We start from the raw sequence: 4381 nt of genomic DNA on the forward strand, positions 1-4381 counted from the left end.
TAAAAGACATACTCTTGTTGTGTGTAAATGGATTATAAGGAAACAAGTAAAAGGAGGGAGACAATCGAGGGTATTGCTCAAGTTAGCGTGAAAAATGTTCTGGTTAGTTAGGGTGCTGGTATGAAGTGTGGAGAAAGAATTGGATGCAAGACTATGAAATTAAAACAGATAAGATTTGCTAATAGACTATGTTGAGATGTTGAGAGAAAGAATAACCTCAAGTTTTGAGGGGTAAGGAGTTTGAGAAATGGCAATGCCTTTTATGGAGTTAGGAAATGTGGAAAAGAAGTACATGTGGGATAAGCTCATGATACTTCAACATCCAAGACATTCTGAGGTAGGATTCTGGAATTCAGGGAGGAAAATTCCATGTAGATGGATGTTAGGGACATCAACACACCTGAGGCAGACTGATGGGATATTGAAACAAGGGGTTTAAATGGGGAAAAGAGGTAAGGACTAATTTTGGGAGATGCTACACTTAACAGATTGGGATCTTAGAGATGGGAAGAGCTTATTAAGGAAGGATGAAAATGAAATCTTCAGGAGATAAGAGAAAAATCAGCAGCATTTGGGATGCTAAGGAATGAAATCCTTCAATCTTCATTTCCTCCTTGCCACTCCTTTGTATGAGAGAATGGCAATTTTTATGTTTCACCTATTGGAAAGACCACTGGAGATTCAGAAAGATATTTGGCATTTTGATTATTATAAAGTTTTTTAATAGCAATGTACCTAGAACAATGTGTCTTCTCAGGTGTAGACCAAATACCTCAACTAAAGAGAAAGGTCTTAAAATAGAGTTTTAAATCCTAGGATAGATTTTTAAATAGAGAAAATCATTTTAGCTATCAGCAGACCTTCATAAAAGTTTACATTTATAGCCTTTGAACAAAGTACTTAAGTTTTATAGATGATATATGCCTTTCCCAAAAGAGAGAAGGAAATCTACAGCTCATCTTTCTTTTTATTCCAGGGTCAATATGTTTGAGACATTTCAGTAGGAAAAGTGGCTGTTCTCAAATATACATTAGTATAATTAAGAGTAGACAAAAGTAGGAATACTTATTTCATAGCTCAAATTCCACAAGGGGCTAAAAGATAGAAATAGTAATGATAAACATTTTAAAAAGTATAAATAGGTCAACAGATTTCCCAAGAAATATCCATATGTGGTAAAGATCAAAGAAGAATTTAAACTACCAAACATGAGCTAAACAATTTTTAAACCTAAGTAACATTTTTTACCATAATTAGTTTCTCCTAAAATATCAATATGAAGAAAAATAACTCTTGTAGTTTATGTAAAATTTACAAAAAAAATTATTATGAAAAATGGGACAATTAGAAAAGTCATTCACTACCATTTTTTGTATCTACAAATTTGATCTGTTTTGTATTATTTTGTATTGTTATGCCTATGTTTACATCTATTTTTTAGAAGATTATATTTATTCATGAGAGATACAGAGAGAGAGAGAGAGAGAGAGGCAGAGACATAAGCAGAGGGAGAAGCAGGCCCCATGCAGAGAGCCCAATGTGGGACTCGATCCTGGGTCTCCAGGATCATGCCCTGGGCCGAAGGCAGCGCTAAACCGCTGAGCCACCCAGGTGTCCCCAACATCTATTTTTTGAAATATAATTTTGACAGTAGCTCTACAAATAAGCTATTTCCACGTAGCTTCAAAGCTTGTATATTCCTGAGTTTATCTTAGATGGTCTTCATTGTTAATTTAAAAAAAGTGTTGCACATGCTTCTTTTCTGCAGCTGTAGAATTTTTGTATATTCTCCCAACAGTTGTAGAACAGGATTCATTTTCCTTATGCATTGGATTGTTATATATGAGAGGCTCAAGTCTAGTGTATGAATTCCCCTGCTCACCATCCCCAGAAATGTATTTTACTTTTTGAAAGTCAAAAATTAGTTCTATGTATCCTAGGATTTTTAGATCTGAATCATATTCTTGGAGCAAAGTACTTTCCATCCACCCCCCACCATAAATGAAAATTTTCCCTCATTAGAGGCAAATATTCTAGTAGCAGAGGTTTTAAGCCTTTTTACATTCTAATATATTACCTTTATAATTCATAAGTACCAATGATCCTTATGCTATATGGATATTTGGGGATATTGCTAACTGTTTTAAAAATTGTTATTTTATTCTGAATTCTTTGTAATTTTAATTAAAGTGCTCTGGTACTTCTGGAATTCTGTTCTATGGAAGTCAGAGTAAATTAGGTTATATAGAATACCTAAGATATAAAAATGTCAATATTGTCACTGGTGTACACATTGTACACCAGTGATCAATAAATAGCATGTTATAAGCTTCAAAGTTAGTGGCAAAAAAACCTCAACCAAACAAAAAACAAACAAACCGAAAACCCCACAGGAGTTTCTTGTTAGAGTTGCGCTAGCTTCCAAAAATAACTAATTTCTCTACATACACGTTAGATATATAAGTAAGTCAACGGCTGAATTCTTCCTAAACTGACATTTTTGGAAAAATGAAAAATAAGTGATTACACTTATTTACACTTATTTAAGACTATTAGTTTAAGTTATGTATGTGAGAAAATACATGTCCATGCATGCTCACAGTAGGGAAAGTGGAGAGAGAATTGGATCCCGGGAAAAAAACAACTAAAGTAAGTTCCTTCTGGGAAATATAGGTTCCAGATCTCTGAGTTGAAAGAGTAGAACAATTTCATGGTATGGGAAAATTCTCATAGATACAATTTTAATGATGTGGAGTACAAATTTTTACTCAATTTTACTGATGTGGAGTAAAAATGGAATATAAGTAATCATGCTTCTCATATCCTTTTCTTCTCTGAAGTAATTGGTTCCTTTAGGATTATTTTTGTTTGTATTGTTTTTGTGTTTGTTTGTATCACCTTTATTCTTTCCTTTGTTCTGATGGCCCTAAATCTTTTAATCTTGATTGTCCTCTCATATTTAGGAATAAAGGATCAATTTGATTAATGCTAACACATAGTATCTCTTTTGTGGTTACAGTGGAGTCCTACCCTAGATGAATAACTCAAAGTCTTCTTCAGAGGGTTCACAGACAGGCTGTCCACACATCATATGCAAGAAAGAATTATATTCCAAGTTTACAACCCTCACTACTGGGAACCCAACCTCCTATGATTTAGATTGATTGGGCTAATGTGAAACTATCTTAAGGATTCAACCACTCTTGCTATTACGGCTATCTGCTACTAATGCTGTATATAAAGGAGATGTGTGATTGCTGAGGCTGATCTATCAACATATCTGCAGGAAGTTCTTCATTTAATATCTTATTGATTTTGTGAATGAAAGTGTTTAAATTCCCTCTTCAGATTGCTTATTGCTAGTTTACAGAAATAATTTTTTATACAGATTCTAAATCATAAACATTCGACTTGTTTCAGGTTTTATTTTTATTGTGAAATTCCTTTGGATTTTTTATATTATCATACAGTTTGCAAATAAAGACAGGGTTACTTCTAAGATTATTATATTAATTCTTAATTTCTTTCATTTTAATTTCTTTCCTTATTGCACTTGTTCGGACTTCTAGGACAATGCAGATTAGAAGTGGTCAGTCTTGACAGCAAAAATGAGTGATTTTCCTTTAAGTTAGATATAAAGGAAATTTTTTGTAGGTTCCTTTTATTAAGTTTTAGTCTTCATTTGGTAAGAATATATATCATTCATGGTTGTGAAATTTCAATTACTTTTGCTGCATCTATTGAGATGATCATGTGATTTTCACCCTTTATTCTTTTAGTATGAATTGTTACATTGATTCGGATGCTACATCATATTTGCATTCCTGGGATAATCCTATTTCATTGTGCTGTTGTTTAATCTTTAATACATAACTGAATTTCATTGTCACTTTTCTTTTTTTTTAGAGATTAGAGAGAGAGAGAGAGAGAGGTCAAGCAGGGGGAGTGGCAGAGATGGAGGGAAAAGCAGGCTTCTGGAGGCAGACACTTAACCAAGGCTGGTGCCTCCGGAGCCACCTAGGAGCCCCAATTTGTCCTTATTTTGAGCATATGTGTTTCCATGCTCATGGGAAATAAATAATTTGTCTTAATTTCTTTGTCTAGCATTAGTATCAGATTAATATTGGCTTCAAGGAATGAATTGGAAAATAAATACTTTTTAAATGGAACAGTTCCTCTGAAAAGATTCAAAAGTTAGCTGAGTATCTCCTCCACAAAGGATATAAGGATCCCATCATATGATAGAGGATAAGCAGTGGTGCACTCTTGCCAAAGCCTCACCCTGAGTTTAGCAGGCCACATCTGGGAGGAATCTCACAAATAGAGAGCTTATCTGTGAGGGGCAAGGGATACATCAGTCATCTGCACCCTTGGTACAAAA

The 4381-nt window shown here is 34.0% G+C and overlaps 1 long non-coding RNA gene across 1 annotated transcript; it reads left to right on the plus strand.

Annotated features, from left to right (window-relative positions):
* Nucleotides 1–359: 359 nt before the first annotated feature.
* Nucleotides 360–3501, plus strand: LOC119871580. The gene is made up of 2 exons (XR_005358638.1): nt 360–452; nt 3020–3501. It is a non-coding gene; the product is annotated as an uncharacterized LOC119871580 (long non-coding RNA).
* Nucleotides 3502–4381: the final 880 nt, after the last annotated feature.

The sequence above is a fragment of the Canis lupus genome, chromosome 4 (genome assembly GCF_011100685.1).
Source record: "Canis lupus familiaris isolate Mischka breed German Shepherd chromosome 4, alternate assembly UU_Cfam_GSD_1.0, whole genome shotgun sequence".
Classification (NCBI taxonomy): Eukaryota; Metazoa; Chordata; class Mammalia; order Carnivora; family Canidae; genus Canis; species Canis lupus.